Source organism: Cottoperca gobio, chromosome 1 (genome assembly GCF_900634415.1).
Source record: "Cottoperca gobio chromosome 1, fCotGob3.1, whole genome shotgun sequence".
Classification (NCBI taxonomy): Eukaryota; Metazoa; Chordata; class Actinopteri; order Perciformes; family Bovichtidae; genus Cottoperca; species Cottoperca gobio.
The window spans coordinates 11,116,523-11,139,825 of NC_041355.1; the positions used below are offsets into that span (position 1 = coordinate 11,116,523).

General features: G+C 41.4%; 1 protein-coding gene across 13 annotated transcripts in view; it reads left to right on the forward strand.

Annotated features, from left to right (window-relative positions):
- The window catches only part of ptprdb (protein tyrosine phosphatase receptor type Db), a 138,214-nt gene that overhangs the window by 23,881 nt on the left and 91,030 nt on the right, over positions 1–23,303 (forward strand). For all 13 annotated transcript variants that reach the window (XM_029446150.1, XM_029437531.1, XM_029445326.1 and 10 more), the window contains exons 3-5: positions 2,457–2,482; positions 14,614–14,689; positions 15,944–15,988. The gene's annotated coding sequence lies outside the window, so the exon portion shown is untranslated. The remainder of the gene's footprint in view (positions 1–2,456; positions 2,483–14,613; positions 14,690–15,943; positions 15,989–23,303) is intronic.

The window sequence follows — 23,303 nt, forward strand, 5'->3', positions numbered from 1 at the left end:
ACATGCACACACCATAGATAACTGTGTATTTTGAATGTGCCCTTATGATAATTTTAAAGAATAATTACCATGGCATATCTCGTTATACACTATCATGTCAATGATAATGAAATTAGGCCTCTCTCACAATTACAAAAAAACTCCATGGTACAATGAAAGGTGGTTGTGACACATTGTTTTCTGTCAGCACCTTTTTTTCAAAGTAGTTTTACCAAAGTATCTTTATACTTAAGACCAAATTGTCTTTGACAGGTGAGGAAGTTGCTGCTGTTTTATCTCTTTGGTGTTGTAAAATGCTTTCTGAAGCCCCATGCTGAAATACCAATACTACATAAATTATGCACAGCCCTTGAGACTTAAAACGGTCACTGAAAGGCTGTAAATGAATTCATTCCTTCCCCTACAATGCTACCAAAAAGCAAACTTATAAAAGTCTTGTGCGTCCTCGTGGCCTGATGGTTGAGACTGCAAGGTCTCCGGTTTAATGCAGGCCATGGACCTTTATTGCATTTATTCCACTTTTTCTCTTGCCATGTTTCTTCTCTGTATCTCTACTGTCCCTGTTCAAAAATGTTACTTAAATGTTACACCTTGGTGTATGGGGCATCATAGTATTTGGTATTTAAACCAGATATAAATGAGCTTGTAATTACAGCTTTAAATACAATTTATTCTGTATTCAAGTTCTAGTAAAATAAGAAAATGGTATCTGGATTCTATTTTGGTGACCTTTTCAGAAACCAAAGTAGAGAGAGCATTGTATTTCAAGTGAGCTCAACCTTTACAATATGTCTGAAAGCATTTAAGGTAGCTGCTAATTAAGGAGCACTTTTATTCTTTCCCTTCTTTTATTAAACATTTCCCTTAAGGTGATTTTTTTTTTTAAGTAGGCAAACAGAACTCATTGTGTGTCATGGGTGTGTTTATGAGTAAGCGTCGGTTGATCATAACTAGTTTGTACGACGTGTTTGAAGTCAAATGTGTTAATAGTTGTTCTGAATGAACAGCCACATGGGAAGGCCAGTCATACACAGAGGGCGGAGATGTGATGTATTTTGAATGCGGTGGATAACGGATAACATTTTCAAACACTCTCCTGGAATACATTCGTAGTGCCGCACTCGGTTGTTCGCATGAAAAGTGACAAAAATAGTTGTGTAAAGAATACAAAAAAATAGAGAGATTTCAAACCCTGGCTCAATTCTTACCTGCGCAGAAGCTGGCCAATCACGGCGTGAAGTGGGTGTGAATGTCGGTTTTGGAAAGTAACTGAAAAAGCCCCCTCCCTTTATCTGACACTGAATAGAGATGAGGGGGGGAGGGTGTTTCAAAAGTGATTTGACCATCCGACAAGCACCTCTGATGAGCATACTGGCAGCTTCAGGGTGTTTGCATCGTCTTTCCAAGGCCGCATGTATTGCAGCCAGGAGAGCGTAGCAGTGTGAAGTACAGTAGGTCACTGGTTGGCAAGGGAAGATGGAGAAGAACAACACCCAACAAACTAGTACTATCTCCCCACTTCCTGCTTTGCTCTACTGGGGTCTGATAAAGTCTGTAGCCGCAGAGTTAAGAGAGGAGAGGAATAAATATTGTACAGGTTCCAGACATTCACCAAATCCATGAGGGCTATTTCTAGAACGTTTTTTTGTTTGTTTGTTTGTTTATTTAAACTCGGCAAGTTCTCTCTGAAACAGCCCACTCAAAAGCAGATTCAAGAGCAGCCTCTTTTATGATTTGTTTTTAAATGATGCAACTGTCAAATGGTATTCAGTGCAGCAGAAAGTGCTTCACTTTGCTTCCTCTTGTAGTTCTACTCCACATTCCCAGTCAAAGCTGTCAAAAGCCCACTTGCACTGGACTTAAAAATGTACAACAATTAGGATCATGATCATTTCATGCGTTTTTTACTCAGAGAAATAGATTAGTGATCTAATAAGCTGGTTGTAATTTAGTGATTCTTTTTCACAAATGAATCTCTAAACTGAGTTCATGTCATTTACATGCATTGTCATTTTGTTTCTGTGACTACTGTAATTTCACACTTATTCCATCAGAGAATGTTTTATTTTATTTTTGGAAAGTCTGAATCTGTGACTTGGTAATTTCATTCTGAATTTAGTCAATCATAGAATAGTTTGTTTTATAAAGGTATCCCTAAAGAGATTGGTTTTCAGTTTAATGGCCTGTATTGTGATAGTAATACCTCTGTGGGCAAAGAAAAGGGAAATACATTGCAGACAAATGCACACCAGGCCTGCTTGTGAGATGAAATCCACTTTAGAACTTTGAATTCTCTTTTGTTTTACTTCACACACTCTCTTGTGAAGTGTCTTAGAAAGCTGTTGTTCTGCAACTGCACCCGATGGTAAACTAATCTCAATCTTTTTTCTCTCTTTCCCTCTCGTTCCTCCCTCTCTCCTCTGTCTGTCCCCTTTTTTTGCTTCTTCTCTTTGCAGTTTGACGTGTTGAAGTGCTTCTTAAGGTAAGAGAGTCTCATTTCGTGTTTTCCCTCTCTTGTACTTTCTTCCTCTGATTTTCAACCCATAAAACACAGCATGCCATCAGCACTTGGCACAGTGTGTGTATCACGAAACAATCTGCGTCCTCAAAATGTATTTGGCTCAGGATCCTGCTCACTGAAACACAATAACATTGTGTTAATATAACAAAGAGACACTCTGGGTAACACTCCTACTGCACTTCTCTGGTAAATCCATGATCGGAAATGCACACAACTGAATCATTAGCCAACAGGACCCTTTATATAGAGATTATACAGCATGTGTGATACATTTACATTATTACATTAGTTGATAAATGCTTTAAATCAGTGAGATATATCATAAGCACTGTGTAGTAATTATGGGCAGTACACACAAAGAGTAAAACTATACAGTAAATCCTCTTCCACGCTGCCTTGCATCTGAATCTGCCTGTCACAAGCTGTTAGTCATGGCCGGGTCTGTCTACAAACACAACTGCTTTATAGTTGTTAAAAGGCAATGTCACTGTTATTGTTTATTTGTGGATTACAGGTTTCAGCCTTGGTATATCTCAAACTTATTACTTTCAGACTGGGGTGCGCTGTAATAATATCAGCAGACTCACAATACTTGCCGAAAGAAAATTAAATGTGCTACATGCCATACAACTCGGCCTGACCTTGTGTTTGGATGTGCAGGATGTGTGTGTAATATCTGACTGCAGTGCATCAGTGTGAGCATCAGTGTGCAGTCAGTGTTTTTCTTTTTCAGATCAGTTGAAAACCTTGTATCTCCAAATGTATTTTGATTATAAATGGTTTCAACAGTTTTATCTGACATGCTACGAAAAACATTTAATAACCCCTAATGTGAATCATTTTCTCCATCGATCCTCAAAATACAGCCAGACTGTAATTCAACTTTAATGTTTGTAGTTTTTTCATATGACTGTACAAATAGAATATCGTCGTTAACAGTTCATTTTTGAATAAAATCAGAAATGTGAATTAAAGTTACACAATCCCATGATACACGGAGCCCCTGAACTGACAACATATTATAAAAGATAAGTCCAAAAACATATCGGCATACATCAACAAATAATATTGTTAGTTCAATAATTAATCTTGAGTGTAAAAATAAATATAAAGTTTGTCTTTAACCTCCAATCTGCTGCTAAAAACATGTTTTCATTTAATTGGGGGGTAAAGGAAAAATAATTATAAAATATATGTTTTTACCAACTAATATGAGATTGGAAGAAAAGTATATAACTTAACATTTCTTTATCCATTTTAGTTATTTAACTCATTGCATCAGACTTGTCTATGTCTAAGGAGTTAATGTGCCTGTTTACACTGACTTCCTGGACTGAGTGGGTGTGAAGCATACTGTGCTTGATTGGCATTTCTCTCACACTACATTACATTATGTTACATGAGCTGTGAGGGCTGGACAATTGTTTCTTTATTAGTGTTTTTGGTACATAGTTTAATGACCTCACATTGTCCGCAACATAGCTCCATAGAACTTCTTATTGTTAGAATAACTGAAAACACTTAACTGAAGCACCTAGGCTACTGTTTGTATCACATTTAAATATTTCTGACTTTGGTGACTCCCAGACGCAAAGACTATAAGAACTAGAAGAGCATTCTGAGAGCGCAGACCTCCAAATGTCTTATCTCGCAATGTTAATAAAAGTGAAAAATAATTTGCGTGTTCGAATCAGCTCCAAAGTTTTATGGATTCTAGTTTGGCCCATGCTGCACCCTTCCACCAAGTTTCATGGAAATCTGGCCAGTGGTTTCCTGCTGACAAACAGACACACAGACCAAACTAAAGACACTCCTTGGCAGAGATAATAGGGAATGGCTTAAAAGCAAAAATAGTCTCACTTTTTCTACAAACACAAAGTTGCCATCAGAATAATTTAAAAAATGCTATAATCACGTAAAACTCTACATACAAACATGAAATAACCATAATATAAGTTTGCTACAACAATTAAAAAGCATTTGGCTCAAAGAGGTTGTTAAACTTTCTACCCTGCATTTGAATATGAAATACTGCCACATATCAGTCTTGAGAAAACGCTGTGATACTGTAATTACCGCTGAAGTTAGTCCAAGTCACCCACACCTACTTTAGAACTGAGGATTAGAAGAGAGCGATGCCAAAGAAGTTAAGACATAAAAGTGCACCACAATTGTAGCTCCAAGGGTTTTACCAAACACATGGCATGTTAATGTGCCCCTTAGTGTTCGCTTTGATGCCCAAGGTTGTTCTTCAGATTTAAACGTTTCCCTGATATACATGTGCTTGTCTGCAAATGTGTGTAAGTGTGTGTGTGTGTGTGTGTGTGTGTGTGTGTGTGTGTGTGTGTGTGTGTGGTGTGTGTGTGTGTGTGTGTGTGTGTGTGTGTGTGTGTTTGTGCGTGAGAGCATGCGTCTACATCTTAGTCTCTGTCTCCCTCCTTGTGTGTGTGTGTCTGGTTCCCAGTGTTTGGAGTGGGCTCTGTGGGACTGTGTGTAGAGCCTCATTAGTGGCTAAGGTTTGGCTGGCCCGCTGCTACTGGAGACTCACTCGGGGGCACAAAGTCATATGTTACTCTACTGCTGGCCCATCTGCCACATTGGCTCTCACTTGAGACTATAACGTTTGTTTCTTTGTCTGTGCACGTGCATCTTTGTTAGCTGTGGTGGAAGGTAACTAAGTACATTTACTCAAGTATTGTACCTGAGTAGAGTTATGAGGTACTTGTTGTACAACATTGGGTACCAAAGCAAACAGATATAGATATTGTTATTATTTAAAGTACATTAATGGCTTCACAGTTTGAAAACCAGCTATTCATTTAAACTGCACAGTATATAAAGCAGTTCAATTTGGCTCCACTTTGACCATCTTGTTTAAATAATTCATGGCTGGTTAGATACAAAGATAAATATACACATGGATAGGCAGATTGACCACTGCATTAACTAGTCCAGTGCACAATGTCACTGTATGTATACAACAGCTCTAAACAACCTAAGTTGTGTAATGTGTTGTGTTCGTGTTAAAACCTCATTTAAAGCCTTCACTTTAATGGCTCCGCTCAGCAGGAAAAAGGTTAATTATCACATCCTGTTACAGACAGACAGGACACCTCATCCTGTCAAGCACACATACTCATACATTCTGAACCACACAAACACACAGACCATCAAACAAACTGTGTGTGTGTGTGTGTGTGTGTGTGTGTGTGTGTGTGTGTGTGTGTGTGTGTGTGTGTGTGTATCTGTCATATAAAGATGCAATCTAGCATCTGTTCGTCCTCGTTTGCCCCATCACTCGATCGACTTCATTTATTTTTTCTCGAATAACTTTGTCCTGTCTCCCTCCTTCCTTCTCTGCCACCACCCATAGTCACAATATGACAGGACTCAAGCCACAAAATGTATTCATGACGTCTTGCATAAGGAAGAATGAGAAAGGATGTAGTCCTCTTGGATCACATTTTTTCACTTTGATACAATGTGTGAATTGAGAAGGTTTATCACATTGGAAAATGGGGCGCATTTCAAAAATGAAATGACAGACGAGTGGACAGAGGTGTTCAGTCGGTGTGAAGCAGTGAACCACAGAAAGTGATTGCTGTTGTGCTCTGAAACCATGTGCGGGAAAAAAATGAAACTGACAACTAAAAAGGAACCATTAGGAAGTAGTGGGATTTCTTTTCTTTTAAAAACGAGCAACTCCACTTCAGATCACGAACTCTCTAACAATATCTCTACACTTTTTCATGTCATCCACTCAACTCTTCTATCCACTTTATCTTTCTCCTCAAACACTCCTATCTCCTTCTTTTACTCCCACTCTCCTCAGTGTGTCTTTTTTCTCCTATTTTTTCACCTATCCACCTCCTCCCTCTCTCCATCCTCATTTTATTGCCAGTCTAGACAGCTTCAGAAGCAGGTGCTGAGGCTGAGAGAGGTGGGGAAAATGGGGTAAGAAGAAGGGAGGGAGGGAGCAAAGGAGGAAAGGAGCCAAGGGGATAAGGAGGACTGAGCGAGAACAGAGAGAGATTAATAGATCAAGCGGAGAGGCATATGATGAAAGTTTAGAAGAGTATGGAGAGGAAAGGAAAGGAAAGGAAAAGAAAGGAGAGGGATGGGTCAGGTTGAGGTAGGATTGGAGCAGAGAGGGTGGAGGGGGGAGATATGGGGAAAGAAGAGATCTCAGTAAATCAGGTAGGTGCTATGCGGAGAGGAGCGGTTCAGGAGAAGCTATTTTAATGCAGTTTAGATATCAGGTGCTTGAGGTGGGGAGAGAAGGAAGTGGCAAAGAAATGAGGAAGGGGAGGTGACAGGGTTGTGGAGCAAAGGAGCGAATGTGGTAAAGAGAAAAGAAGTGTGGAGGCAAGGAGGGAGGGGAGGTAAAGAGGCTGGGGGGAGGGGAAAGGGGAAAGGTCCCAAGAAAGGTAGGGGCTAAGTGAGAAAGAGGAGGGAGCAGAAGGATGGATGGATAGATAGATAGATGGATAGATAGATAGATAGATAGATAGATAGATAGATAGATAGATAGATAGATAGATAGATAGATGGATGGATGGATGGATGGATGGATGGATGGATGGATGGATGGATGGATGGATGGATGGATGGATAGACAGACAGACAGACAGACAGACTGATAGATAGATAGATAGATAGATAGATAGATAGATAGATAGATAGATAGATAGATAGATAGATAGATAGATAGATAGATAGATAGATAGATAGATAGATAGATAGATAGATAGATAGATAGATAGACAGACAGATAGATAGATAGATAGATAGATATATAGATAGATAGATGGATAGATGGGTGGATGAGTGGATGGATGGATGGATGGATGGAGCATGTGTAGTAGAGAGGATAGGAACAGTGTTGTTGGGCTTTTATGGGAGGACACCGGCTACAAGGAAGTGAGGTGGGTAATAAGGCCATAGCTCATTCCTGTGAAGCAGCCTCTATCCTATTAGTGACTACCTCTCACTGGATGACTTATATGCACCTCGTTTTTCAGCGGCAGGATGATGGCAGATGCTTGGGAAGAAACAAATACGCACACACACGCACACACACATGCACATTCATACAGCTACAGGAGTGATGACAGGAGAGATCTGCTCCTGCTTCCTGGTGTGAAGAGAGAATGATATCAGTGCAGAAAAAAACAACCGCTTACAGCAAAGTATCAGATTGTAGAAGATATTTAAATTCTAAGATTATAAGTAAGGAACTGCACAAAATAAGTAATCACATTACTTTACTAAATACTCAACCACAAAAGTAATTACTTACACGTTTTCATATTACTTTCATTACTCAGCCCAGCTCCGTCAAAGAAGACTTTCAACAGTTTTAAAAGCATCCATAGCCAAACATCACATCCTCTGCATTTACTATTTACTACTGACCAACAGCTAGCTTAATGTTCTCCTCCAACTCAGAACAAAACCAGGCGACTCTTAAATGTAGACGTTAGCAAGAAAACTAAGAACACACAATATGAATATGTGAACAAGACAACTGTGAAATTATTCAGTCTTATTCCTCCCAACACCTCTAGCCCCTGCGCCAAGCTAACATATACTTTACAGTACTGTCTGTTTGATGAATGCAGAGAGAGCAAACTGATATCAACCCTCCATCAAACTACCGCAAAAAGGCCAACTTACTGTGATTAGTAATTGTATTGTAATTACCGAATCCCTTACAGTACTAATTACAAAAAAAAGTAATCACATCTCTGAAACTTGTGGTGAAGAAAAGAAAGTTTAATGCAAGGAAAAGGCAACAACTAAAAAACGAGCATGTGAACCAGATGTCATAAGTTGATATACATTCTTAGCTCACACCACCAGTCCAAGATCAGATTTATATTCAGAAGCAGCTCTGCAAAGACTCCAAGCACGGAAACAGATCATCTTCTGTTCAGCGAACAACCTTGTACACTTATAGTGGGTGTCTGAGTGCTGTATAATCAGTCGCTCCAGGGAATTTTGTAATTGCAAGATATTTAACAAAATCCCCTGCTATCTTGCAAGGGTTTGCAATTTGGACCGGTCCCCACATTTGTACCTCATAAACCTTCCCAACTCCTTTTAATTTTTCTAAAATAGTGCCATTATGTCGAAACAATCAAATCAAAGAAGTCTGGTGAGCTTTTTTGAAACATTTAACATTTAAACAGAAATGGGGGAGTCCTAATGGTCTTCCAGTTTCTCAGAAAAGCCACCAGGAAATCTTTGTTAGTCAAAAACTTAGAGAGGATTGGTACTTTAGTACTTGTCTTAGTAATTGTCTTGATACCACACACACACACACACACACACACACACACACACACACACACACACACACACACACACACACACACACAGTTAAAACATATTTTCAATCCCATCGTGTCCTTTTAAAGTAAAAGTTCATTTGTGTTGTTGTAATTTACCATCTCCATGGTGACATTTTCTCTTGAGAGTGAAGACTGACCCCATCAGACTCCTTCACCCGCTGGAGTCTAAGCAAACCCAAGGACTAATGGTTAGGAGAAAGGGGATATAAGAATCTATTCCAATAATGTTAGCCATTTTAATTAAATTTATGCATATTCTTTCCCTGTGAAGAATTTGGGGCAGCTATATCAGCGAGGGGGGGGGGAAGAGAGAGAGAGAAAATGGGTCACTTTGGCAGAGGGACTGAGAGGCTTCATTAGGAAACCCGTTGCGTGTCGTTCTGTGGCCATTCTAATTCTGCTCCAGCATTCCCATTCTGCACTCGTGGGATTCCAATATCAGCCTAACATCCGTGACCTCGTCAAAAGCAAGAAATAAGCAGGTGTCAGGTCATGCTGGTCTCACCCACCGCCACCTCTGTGACAGTCAGCCACCTTTCTCTATTTATTCTGCCTATATTAAAGCTCAGTCTCGCTCGCCTTGCAGAAGACAAAGTCAGGTGTTTCTTATCCCGATTTTTGGAGGTTCTTAGTGAGAAAGCGGAAACGCATTGTCTCTGCCAGTGAAAGAATAAGGATGTTAGCGCTGAGAGAATTTAATGTTAACTGTGCAAGAGAATTAGATATACTGTGTAATTTTGTCTTTCACAGATGATAGCTGAGCAGATGGAACAGGGGCAAAAGTCTCTCAGAGTTTCTCCACTTTAGAAGCCCTTCCTCCCTCTTATATCTCATTTGCCCTTTCTCATTTGCTATAATTCTCCTCATTTCCCTTCTCTCTTCTTCACCCCATAACACCCGTTCATTTTTCTTGCTTCCCCTCTGTGTTGTAGACACTTTCTTTCACTTCTTTCGCTCTCTCCGTCATCTGTTCTCTTGGCCCCGAGCACAGTAGCGTCTAATATGTCTTTAAAAGTAGGACAGCACTGAGTAATTTGTTGCACCTACCAAATGATAATTCAGAATTGTCACCATATATCCATGACTGCAGGGCCACCCCAAGCACACAAAAGCATCTGCTGCTCAAGAGAACAGTCATCGTGATTTTCTCGCCTTTGTAGTGTTATAGGGAATTGGAAAATATAGTATTATTTAACAAAGACATGACACCGTTTCACAGCAGGGCTGCTTGTGCCCTTTGTGTAAGCGCCGTCATCACACTGCCATTACATGAAATTTGCTGTGTTGTAGATTGCGTGCAGCCACCCTCTGCTGCAGCATTTCTGCCTTCCAGTAAGCATGAAGAGAATAGCTTCCTTAAATTCTAACCTCCTTCTCTGTGCTGTTGTGGAGAAGTAGTAGCAGTATGAAGTGGTTTGGCACACAAGACATTACATCCATACGATCGTTAATGTGATTTACAGAAAGACCTTGAAACTTCAGGGACATTCCAACAATATTACACATGAAGGTCAGTTTACTAGCCTTAAGTACTACTTAGCCGAAAACACTTTTGTACAATGTCTTCTGTGGTGTTGAAACTTCTGAGAAAAAAACCCTAGTGATGTCGACAGGGTTATCTCGTCTTGGACTGGGAGACTACAAAGTATGTAAGTTTTGACGCCTGGGGATGTAAAGTTTGAAGGACGTAGGCGTCTGTCAGGCATCGAGCGTCTAACAAAAAGATGCAATCTTTGCATTATTGGGAGTTTACGACGGAGCTTGACCCATACTAGGGATTAAAAGTCAAGATGTCTCTCCCACTGCTGCATCAAGTTCGACCGTTCTCTTTTCAATCTGTCTCTTCCAAAGTTGTCCAACTTGCAATACTGAATCATTGGACTGCTTGTAATGTTGTTCCAACATTTGAAACGTGGGAATGCATTCATTATTGTTTTTTGGCCACTTGTGGACACGAGATTGACATTATCACCATACATAGTTCATAATATAGTTGATATCCACTTTCCATTTAGCTGTGTTTTGGTCACTGCGCTAATGCACCGCTTCATTCACCAGCTAGTTTCTTTGCCCCCCTGCCATTTTGTGCAGAGCACGTAGTGTTCTGTGGCTTTTTCTAAATAAATCTGAAAAGTTGCCTGCTGCTGGACACAAGGTTGATAAAGTCAAGGATGTGTGTTATTTGGCTTTGAAACCATAGCAATGAGCAGGAGGACAATAAAATGCTCCATAAAGCTAAGGAGAACTGCAGTTTGGCGATCATTTTCTGTGGGTTTGTTAACAAAAGCAACACCTAGCAAAGTATTTTTGTTTCCATTGCTGATAGTGTGATGCTTTAAATTCTGTATCGTGATCTGTCCAGAAATGCTGAAGGCTTTGGGTGTTGAGGGGCTGTCTTGATTGACACGCCTCGTCAACATTGCGTGGAAGTCTGGGACAGTGCCTAGGGGTTGGCAGACCGGGGTGGTGGTTCCCCTATTTAAAAAGGGGGACCAGAGAGTGTGTGCCAACTACAGGGGTATCACACTTCTCAGCCTCCCTGGTAAAGTCTACTCCAAGGTACTGGAAAGGAGGGTTCGGCCGGTAGTCGAACCTCTAATTGAAGAGGAACAATGCGGATTCCGTCCTGGTCGTGGAACAACAGACCAACTCTTTACTCTTGCAAGGATCCTGGAGGGGGCCTGGGAGTACGCCCATCCAGTCTACATGTGTTTTGTGGATCTGGAGAAGGCGTATGACCGGGTCCCCATTTGGTTTGTTAAATCAAGACATAAATGCACACTGGAGCATTATAATCTAACTTGACAGATTTTCTGTACCTACATAATGTTTATATGTAGTGTGTGTGTGTGTCTCTTCTCTAGCTCGCTGTTAATTTCTCATCACATATACAGGTTGGTGGATGAGCATACAGAACAGATCAATACTGTTGTTCAATCATCCTTATTCCACTAAAGGCAGCTGTTTTTTATTTTTTATTTTACAAGGTTCAAGAGCAGCTTTTTAAGGCTCTGTTGAATAATGCATTTTTGCATTGTGTATCCTCTCAAAATGCTTCATCATCCTTGCGGGGGCTAACTAGATGCATATCCCATGTGAAAACTCCTAAACGTCAGACACACACACACATGCACAAGTTGTAAACAAGTTCAAACTGTTTACGCAAAACTGTGTCATGACGCTCTGAGGGTCCCTGCTGCCAACTTGACCTGCAATAACCTCCATAACATTCTGAGCAAACTTTGATCGCTGCTGCATACACACCTCGAAAGAGTAAACATGTTTACAAAGTTACAAAATATATTTTCTCTATAAAATTGCTCTACTTCTGAGCATATGATCTTGAGACACTTCACACTTAACTGCCACTGTAAAAAGTGATGGTGCAGCTTGAAGAGGGTTGTGTCTAGAGATAAAGTGTGTAGGTAATCATGTCAGTGTTATGCATAACCCTACTGTGACACTACATTTAAAGTAGGGCTTAAGAGATGGCCTTCTGATGCCCAGTCTGCTGCCCTGCTTACACACTTGCCTTGATGTTGAGTCCAGTTGACAGGAACCTAAGAAGAGTGTTTCACACATGCTGAGTGAAGCCAAACCAAAGTAAACCGAGTTCCACTGAGCTGCCCTGGTTAGGGTTAGACATCAAAAAATTATCTAGGCCATTGCTGTGCAGATCAGTGCAGAAATAGTTTGGTTCATGGAGGGAAAAGGGGATGTGAAAGCACTTTAGTGACCTAAATAATATGCCGCTTTGCCCTGAATCATTTCCGCCACTGGCAGCAACCTTTAAGGTGATGTCCAGACGGAGCAGCTGGAGTTGAATTCCCTTCAAATTACTCAACATTTTGACTCTCACTGAATAGTCACTTCAGCCATCAACATGAAAAGGATTCAAAGGCTGCTCTGAAGGGCTCCCATGGGAGTCCTCACAGAGATCCAAAGCAACTAAAAGGGTTTGCAGGCAGACTTTCACCATGGGTGCCACTTTACCACACAAAACTTGGGGAAGACTACAGTAATGTCGTGTCCACTGAAAATAGGACAAACATAACTTGTCCTAGCTTATTGTGCAAGACCTGTAAGCTGAAATTGCTTGCACCAACATGAGCTTTCCAAATGATCTAGTTTCCAAACTCTTCCTCTGCCGAGGCTGCCGGGGCTTTAATTACTTCTGCTGGGCCAGAACAGGTGAAGCACATTCTCACTAACAAGGTGGTTTCCAACCAGGGAGCACTGAAACCCAACAGGAAAACAACATGATTGAGAGAAAAACTGGCGCCCGCAATAGAGGGTAACTGATGCTTATAATAATCCCGCACCCAACTGATTTCACCAGCCTTAGTCAGATTGTTACAGAGGAAAACATGGTGCAAGTGGAGAGGAATCTATGGAGGAATGTGACATCGACTGCAAATAAGTGTGAACTAGTTTTTCACACATGATGCGCATGAGACACACACATTCGCCACAGTGTGCATATATGCAAGCTATGGTAGCACTGACATATATCTGATGTGTCGGACGCAAATGATTCTAAAGGCTTCTGATTACATTGTGTGAGATTATGTCAGATGTGAGCCATTATGACCTGAAAACGACAGGGTGTTAAGAGGCCAGGCGTTGTAACAGTAATGACATATGTCCTAGTTTTCATTTGTAATTAAACAACTCATGATGTTCACATCATCAGATCCTTCAGTTAATGTATTCTGTCATCATCGTCTCTACCCTTATTCAGTATGTCGGTCAGCAGCACAAACACAGGAGTGGTGTAACAGCACAGACTAGTGGTGACTCTTTGTCATGACATTTTGCTCCAGAACCACTCTTTACATCGTCTCTACGGTACACATGCTGTAATCTCATTCTTGTTATTTATGCTGAAAAATGTCATGCCTGTAACTTGTCACAGCCAGATTCAAAGTGTGTTATACTCTAAATGAGGGTTTACAAAGAAGAATCGGATTAAAACTGCTCAGATTGGATATTTATATTATGTACAAACACTTACATACTGTAAGTTCTGCAGTGGCTGATTCAAAGCACTACTGCAGAAGGTTATTTGTCAAAGGCCTCAAAGTTCAACAGAGGATGGATTGTGTGTGTCTGTGTGTGTGTGTGTGTGTGTGTGTGTGTGTGTGTGTGTGTGTGTGTGTGTGCGTGTGCGTGTGAGTGTGTGTGTGCGTGTGTGTGGTGTGTGTGTGTGAGAGAGAGAGAGAATATGTGTACGTTCTCTCTTTGCTTACGTTTTACACGCCTCTGTGCTAGTATTCACACATGTGTCCTAATGCAACCCCTTTGATCTGTGTGAAGAGTGTGTACTTATCGTACTGAGGTGCTGTATACTTTTCCCTCTCCGGCTTTTCAGCCCCTCATCCCCTCACAGCCCGTACGGCTTGTAAGTAGCTGGCGTGGAAGCCTTAAAAGCCCCCATTATAAAAGTTGTCCATTTGACCTGGAATGCTTTTTGGAACGATTATTGCACATTAATTGTGTTTATGTCATAGTGTTCAGATCAACGCTTCCAATTATTCCACATAATTACACAGACACACAAATACAAAGACAAGTGCAAGCAGAAGACACACACACACAGGGACACTTAGTTGAAACCCAGAGTTGGCTTTAAGAGCATTTAGTTCTGAAAGGCTAAGGATCTGTTCCTAATCCTTTTCCCACTGTTCCCTCTTCCCTTCCCTTCCTCATCCCTGTTTGCTCTCTCCTTCTCTGTTGCAGGAGAATTCTGGGGAGATTTCTTAATCTTTCATTCCTCAAGTATGGAGCAGCACAGTGGACCTGTGTACTGAAATAGGTATGTACTGAGTATCATGATGACCTTCAAACAAGCACATGGGCACACATACATCTTCCTTCCTTTGCTGTCAAAAGCAGATTTGTTCTGGGCCAGATTGGTGTATGATTTATGTTGATAAAAGGATGTGCCATGTCCACTGAGAAAGAGAGAGGGAGTACAAAAAGAAAGAGAAAGGGGTGGAATCTTGCTTCAGAGAAAGAGAGTGAAGAAAGCACAGAGAGAGACTCATCCTGAGGGACAGAAGGAGCGAGTGAAGAGACTGTCGATAGGATGAAAGTTTAACTAAACATCAGCTCTCCACATGAGTGGCAAATCAGCTGCTGTCACAGTGGACAGACTGAAGGAAAGACATGCAAAGAGACAGACTGGCAGACAGGACAAGACAGAGTGGCGATCCCCAGCTGTTTTTAAAATGCTGCCTCTGATACATTATTGAATATGCAGCTCTCCAACGCATCGCTGAGCTTTTCTCTCATGTTAGTTCGCATAGCGTCACCATTCTAAATATAAAGCATTTGCTCAACCCTCTTCGGTTTGTTAAAAGATGCAGGGGCTGCACGTAGGCTGTGTGTGTTGCTCTGAGTGGCACTATCCTTTTCTGAAGCTGGCTGAGTTTTGTGTTGAGTTTGTGTGTGACTCATTTTGATAGCAAGCCTCTGCAGACTTACAAAAAAAAAAAACACAAATAGATTTCATCAAACTCTTTGAAAGTATTGTTATATGAGGCTCAGACTATACTGAAGCAAGTGGAGCGCTTCACTGGGAGTCGCATGTACTGTACACGGAAGGAAGTGAGATGTTATCGAGGGGATTGATTTTGAATCAGACAGCATGTGAAACGCTGCAGGTTTACGACTATCTAGTGCAACAATAACTTTGTTTGCATAACTCAACTACAACCCTTTTCTTAGGTCCTGTTTTCCCACTTTAAAAAGTTTGATTTGGATGATGTTCTCAGGTCACTGTCCTTAGACTTACTTTGTGTAGGTGGAGTACCAGGTCTGGTATACAGGTGGCAGCAGAGCAACATACCCAGCAGGCATGTTTCTCTAGCAGACCTGATTGACCCCATTCTACCAGCAAAATCCTCATGTAGGCCTCCCGTTATTTATCTCTCTGTATCATCCAAGACAGGTTGCCAAGCAAATGGTCATTCCTGGCCAAGATTTATTTTTTTCAATAATCAATATGGTATATTTCTGTTGATAGATGAAGAACTCACGTGATAAATCTTGTATTGTCCTATTTCAGCTCCCACTTTTAAACTTCATATTCCAGGATGAACCATGAGCAAAGGTAAGAAACTTGTATTTAACTTGACCTTATTGAATGCAAGTTTGTAAGTGTGTTTGTGTCAATGGGCATATGTGCCTGTGAGCGTGTGCAAAGAGGAATGCCTTCCTATCTGTTTGCGGGGATGCATGGACAGCTGAGTCCAAGTGCTGCTTGGATGTATAAGTAGTTGTATAAACGTTTGAGGGTGTGTGTATCTCTGTTTTCTGACAGATGTTGTAACGACATGGTTAGCTCTCTGGCTGCCAGTAGCTCTGTGTGAGGTTGCTATAGTGACTGTGGGTTGAATGTTGGGGAGGCCAGAGAGGAATATGAGGGTGCCGGGGACAAGGAGAGGGGGTGGAATAGCAAATTAAGTGTCTGGTGCCTCCGGCCTGTGTGCGTGCGTGTTTCTATTTCCATGTGGTTGACGTTTATGTCTGTTTGTTTGTGTATTTCTACAAAGAGCACAGCATTGAAGAAACACTCGTCTGTGTAATTTGGAATTTGATCAAGATAACTCACTCAAACACACAGTCAATCATGTAAACATACACAGGGACACGTTCGGTCTGCGTAGCAGGGATTGTGTGATGGCTGGAGGGTGGTAACCTGCTCTGCCTCACAGACCAGCACCGCGAGTTGAGCACTTCGTATCTCTTATCACTTAAATTATCGCGTCAATAGACCTTTTTGTACAAAATGGTACAAGCAACAGAAATGCCCTCTGCCTTTGTGAGCACAGGGACAGTAAAACGGTGTGCTTTCAAGCACCAGGCAGCTTCAAGAACAAGGCTCAAGTTCAGTTTGCCTGTGTGAAAGTGCTCATCAGCCTGAGGGTCAAAACCATCACAAGGGATTGCCCGATAAACCTGAGGGCTCCCGAGATGATTAACTACCTTTTGTTAAGTACCACATACTTCTACATACTTAGGCCTTAAAAAGCTCAGTTTTAAGGTCAAGGTTGGAAGTCACTTTTGCTTGTTTGTGCAGTCGTCTGAAAAACAATGTCAACTTGTTCTCTCTTGATTCCGAATATACGTCAACTCGGGTTATCTGCAAATGTAGAAAACTGATCTAATGCCAGTGCTCTCTTTTCACAAAGTTAAAGTATGCATTCCTCACTCTGTGGAACTCCTTTGAATATGTATTATGTAAGACAACATTAGCTCAGGGATTGCTGTGACACTAAAAACTGAGTTGGCAGCCCACTGTGACTGAGTGAGTGTAGCTGATAGTGAAAACAAATAATTCTGTCATGACATTGATGAGGAGACTGTGTTAAATGTGGATCATCGCATCATGATCTTTTTAATAAGGTCAGTATCTGCACCAATAGCGATCTGGCATCTCAGATCCATGCCTCCCTACTAATATGGACACCTGTAACCATTGGTAAACACTAGGAAACTCCCCTATCTTTACAACAAAACAATAAGACACCTGGTTACTACTTTAGCTGGTATATTCTGCTCTCTGAGGGGCATGTTGTTTTTATAAAGAGTTTGTTGTTAACATCAGTTTTTGCATTGTTTTGGATATGTCTACGTATTTTCATACATATAGTTTTTTAGCGTGCGTGCGTGCGTGCGTGCGTGCGTGCGTGCGTGCGTGCGTATGGGAAGGCTATACTTTTGTCATCTATTTTCTTTTTTCCTGAGAATTCAACAGAAGAAAGATTTCAAATAGAAAATGCAAAATGTTAAATGTTAATGCAAATATGAAAAACTAGGAGACAGGATTATAAAAGAAATACGTGACAGAGTGTATTAAAATTTTAATATTTTAATCTTTGAGGTGAAAAACATCCCACCTTAAGTGAACCAATCTCATTTTACGTAACAAATGAACAAATTCCACCCTGAGGCTCTGCTGCCAGTACACAGCAGACTGTCCTCTTGGCGTCCTGTATCTCCTGAGTGTGCAGCCTGCTGTGTATAACAGTCATGGTGTGAGATATAATGCGCTGTACCATACAGGGCTGACTTCACACAGGGATTACACCTAGATGATTCTTCAATAGAGAATTTAGTCTCGGATAGACGAGCCTTAATCCGAGCCTGTGGAAGCAGACCACAGTGCTGTGGAGCTGTGGCCAGATATGACAGAGAACAGAGAGCAGCCAGATTAGTTCATACTAGGAAGAGGGCTGAGCTTGAAGCCGCCTGACAGAGCGTCTCTTGACAGCTCCTCCCAAATCTCTCTACTCTCTCTAATGTAGTCTGAGGGAAACATTGTTCCCGTCTCTGTCTTTTTTACCGTCTCTTTCTCTCCCCTGCTCTGTCCCTTTCTCTGTGTGAGGTGATAGCGAGCCATAGCGAGAAAGAGAGAGTGTGTGTGTGTGTGTGTGTGTGTGTGTGTGTGTGTGTGTGTGTGTGTGTGTGTGTGTGTGTGTGTGTGTGTGTGTGTGTGTGTGTTATCACTTCATTAGCCAGTAGACTCTGGGTCATTCGTAGCCTTGTTCCCACTGTCTCAGATGCTGTAATTACCCTCACGTGAGTCACGTCTGATAATTAGGATGGCCCGAGCAGGACTCAGCCACACACACACTGTTCGCGCTTACACATGTGACATGTATGCACACATACACACACATCAGTCATTAGTGGAGAGCTTAACATGCGGTACAGTGCTAATGGGATTATCATTGCTGAGGGTCTCACTCATCAACCTCTTACTTCTCTCTTTATTCATCATCAAGCGCCATTCTTTAACACCTAGCAGAACAAATCAATCCTATATAATCTCTTTCTTTCTTTCTTTCTTTCTTTCCTGGCATACCTTTCTATGTGTTTCTCGTCTCTTCAATGTTACGATGAATCTGCTCTATTGGTATAACCACATCACAAGTACTGTGTTGTTGAAACAGGCTCAATGGTGCATCGTGGTGAGCTTGGGGTTCAAGCCACTGACCATGTAATTCTGTGGTCCAAGTCCAGCTGTGGAACTCTGTTGCATGTCTCTTTCCACTCATTTCCAATTTCTCTTTACTGTCCCAAAAATGGCCCAAAAATATACTTAAAAAAGGCAGACTCTCATGACCCTTTGTCATGAACAACATATGTCTTCCAGTTTAACAACAGAGTTTCCTTTTCTTTTCTTTTCTTTAATATTTTTTAGAGGCCTCAAGAGGAATAATTATGAAGCAATTCACAATACACAAAGGACTAGAGGAAAGTCTGAAAGAACTAAAGCAGCAGAACTTTCCTATCCTTCCTTTTAAACATCTGGTGACCCCTTGTGTTTATTTTATGACCCTTTCTAGGGTCCCAACCCCCATCTTGGGAACCACAGCTCTTTGTTAAAAAAACAACCAAATTAAATATAAGATAAACGCTCTACTTAGAAGAAGTGTATTTAAAGAGGAACATTTAGACAATTAAGCCAAAGTGTGTTTAGTTAGGGATATTATTGTTGTATTGTCATAAATTGGCTATTTTAGCTCTTAATTCTAAGCTTACAGCTTGTCAAACATCCTTAAATTGATAAATAATAAAGCATTCCCACATTGAAACATGGCGAAGAAAAAGGAAAGGACGATTGTGAGGAAAGTAATTTAGATTTTCTGTTCTGCTCTTTTATCCTTTAGTTGCACTGACATAATCACCTCTCTCCATCTCAACCACTCTCTGCCCTTTCTCCCATCGCAGAACACATTTCATCAGCTCATTTAAAGGTAATATTACCCATAACCGTTCAACCAACCAATCAGTATTTATTCTGTCGACGGAAATGGTAATGGAGATATTGACAGCGGAGTGCATAGTGATTCTGTCCAGGCCATTGTGTTGAGTGGTTCAATGGAGAAAAGTGGATGACTGGAGGGGCTATCTATGGTATTACATATAGTGTGGAAGGCGTGGGAAAGAGAGGACCTCTGAAAGCCAAAAGCTTAAATACCATGTCTCACATACACAGACATGAAGAGAAAACTCTCTCACACACACACACACACACACACACACACAAACACGCGCACGCACATACGGATACACATAGAGGCAGTGGATTAAGATGGGGATTATGGAAGCATAGCTGTAAAACAGGCAGAGACAGATCAGTGTTGTACTTCATAAACACACACACACACACACACACACACACACACACACACACACACACACACACACACACACACACGCGCACACACACACACATGCTGGATGTGTAGAGTAAGATGGATTTATCCTGAGGTGGATGGAATGATGACTTAGGTTCATGCGTCATGATTGAGCACTATTCAAGCTTAAATAGGACGACAGCTCAATAGGGCAGCAAAGACGCTTTAGCAATCAATTATTCAACTTCAATGGCGGAAACTGAAAGTTACAGAGATTTCTTGTCTGGATCATAAAAAAAATGTCATGTTCATGAATTTAAATGTTCTATAGGGGGCAATGTTATCTACTTTGTAACCTCGTTTATGTAGTAAAGGTACAGCTCACCTGAATAAAAATATATTTTCTTATTTACCACTAGTGGTATCGAGACATAAGCACATATTTTCAGTTTTATGTGCCGTGGATTTGAGGTATCCAACAGAAACTTGGCATTCTTGTGTCCCACTTACTCCACAGTGGTAATCCACAATAACTGTTTTCATTGAGACTATTTCTTTGGCAGTTTAAATAACACCTATTCACAGGAAGGTCTGCAGGTTATCCTCAGTAGCTGGCACAATATTTCTGCAATGAATCATCGCTGTAAAGTCTTTCAAATGTAATCTCTGAATGCTTTTTTACACCACGTACAAAATCCCATTCATCTAACATTGTATCACGGTGGCTACAGAAACCTCAGAGATGGATCATTCAAAACCTGGACAGAATGATTCGGATGAACTGACCCTTTTAACACCAAAACACTTTTTGACTAAATGACACTGCACAAAAGAAATAGCATTGAGTGGATAATAAAAGTCTGATCGAACTTTGAAATGCTAAATTGATAAAATGCGGGTATTGTGACTGAGGTGAAGTTCTGTAAACTGTAGTCAAATCAACGCATTTACATTTGATGTCAGTAGATTAAAGAAAAGAAAGAGAGGAACAAGGAGTTGACTGCCATCACTGAGCCTTCTTCATTACTCACTATTCTCTGTGCTGCTTGGCAAAAACAAATTTAATCTACAGCTCTGACTGAAGAATACTCAAATATCTACCTCTAATTTTCATAGGAGCTTTCTGCCATCACTGTGGTCAGCCTAGCATCCATAATGTCTAGAAGACATCCTAACTAACCGTAACCCATATTGTAAAAGCTCAATGTGGTGAACACACACACACACGCCCACATCAAGAGAAAATAAGAGGGAACAGCACCCACCTTGTTAATTTGAACAAATTTTCCAGTCGTTGACAGCAATGCACCGCTTTGAATTTGCAGCAGATATATTGCAGTACATGGGCCCTGCTGTGTGTTTTTGGAGATAAAATACTAACTGATACTGTGATGTTGGACGTTGTCATGTAATGTTTCAAAATCTGGAAACAGCTCGGACACACACTGCTCATACATGATGGAGTGCCAGGCACACGCTGACAGAGCGGCGCAATCTGTGGCCGTCTACGCTTCGGCCCCGCTGCATCAGGCATGTCTTGGTCACCAAACATCTGTCATCAGCACGCAGCTCACTGGAGGTCTGTGGCTCCCCGTGATCCCATCTTCTCTACAACTGTCAAATATAATCATCAATCTCTCGTTTCCCTTCCTTCTATATTCACTCTGCATATTATTGCTCGGCCTCCTCAAAACTCTCCCCTCTCACCTCCTCCTCCTCCGCCTCCTCCACAATTCTCCTCTTTTCTTTCAGTATGCTGAAATATATAACCAGCAATTTGCCAATGTCTCCCACTATGACACACACATGCAGAGGCATCCAGACCGCGAGAGCTGCTGTGGTGTATAATGACAGATAATTGGCTATTGTGGGTTTGCCCTCGGCAGCAGGAACCAATCACAGTGACAGCCGCTTCTCCATGACCCATGTGTGTTCGCGCGAGCGTGCGTGTACGTGAGCATGAGTATCTGAATGTGTGTGACGCACTGATTTTCGCCGTCTGCCTTTGTTGCTCCGCGTCTAGAAGTAATTGCAGTCATGCGAGTATGTAACTGACAGCCCTCTTTGTATGTGTGTGTGCGTGTGAGTGTGTGTGTGTGTGTGTGTGTGTGTGTGTGTGTGTGTGTGTGTGTGTGTGTGTGTGTGTGAGTGTGTGGACACGCAAAGTGTATGAATATCCACCGCTGCCCAACATCTTACTGAAAGATAATGTGTGTATACATCTCTACCCAGATGCACTGATGTATGAGGCTTGCACACAGGTATAACCTCAATAGAAAGTCTATGTTTTGGACAAATTACCTCTCAGTGCTTTTCATTTCACATTCTCAGGGTTTATGCACCCGCCTCCAGGACCCACAGCCCCACACAATGCAGCCTTGCTGTTCTCCACTAATGTGATAGCTGCTTAGCTTGTCATTTGTCACTCATTTTGATGGAGTCAGCAGCCCTGGTTAATGGTCTGTCCGCTCGCCATTTGTAAGGAACCTGTTGACTCCAAATGCTCTAAACTGATCATTGCCTCTTTTTTTTCTGGAATATAATCCTGATGTGTTCTTTCACGCTGGAATGAATTATGGCCGCATCAGCAACAGCCTTTAAAATAACAACCACAGTGCAAGTAGAGGATGTCTGCCTCTCATTAACAACCTCTCTCTCTCTCTCTCTCTTTTTTTCTGTGTGTCTGCTTTTTCATTCTTTCCCTTTATCATTCACTCATTTATTCCTCGCTCCTGTATTTTGTCTATTTTACTCTGCCACTTCCTCTTCTCTCGCTGCTTTTTTCCTCCTTCTTTTCTCTCCCTCTCTCCCTGTTTGCACCGATTCTCATTTCCGCTCTTTCAATAGTAGGGAGTGATCATCTAACCCATGCATACAGACAAAATGAGATCCTGTGCATGTGATTTGTTGTGTGCAGCTTTGTAAATATGATCTTTTCTGCCTTGCTAATATGTGCTACTATACAAACGTGCATGTTTGCGTGCGTGTGTGGAGGAGGAGTTGTGTACTTCATCATAGCAGCCAGCTCAATATTCCCAAACGCAATTTCCTCGGTGTGAAAAGAGCCGGCTGGATGTTCATCATTCTATATTCCCTTCTGTTCAGTATAAGCTTCTTTAGGACTGCTAGGCTGCTCGTTCTCGTGTTTTTGTCCTGTCACTCGCTCATTTTCACCCTTTCTGACTCTGCACACAAACACACATGCATACAGACACACTCCTGCCCTTTCGTGGAACCTAGCAGATCTGTCTCCTGTACATATCACAGCATGTTCCCCGA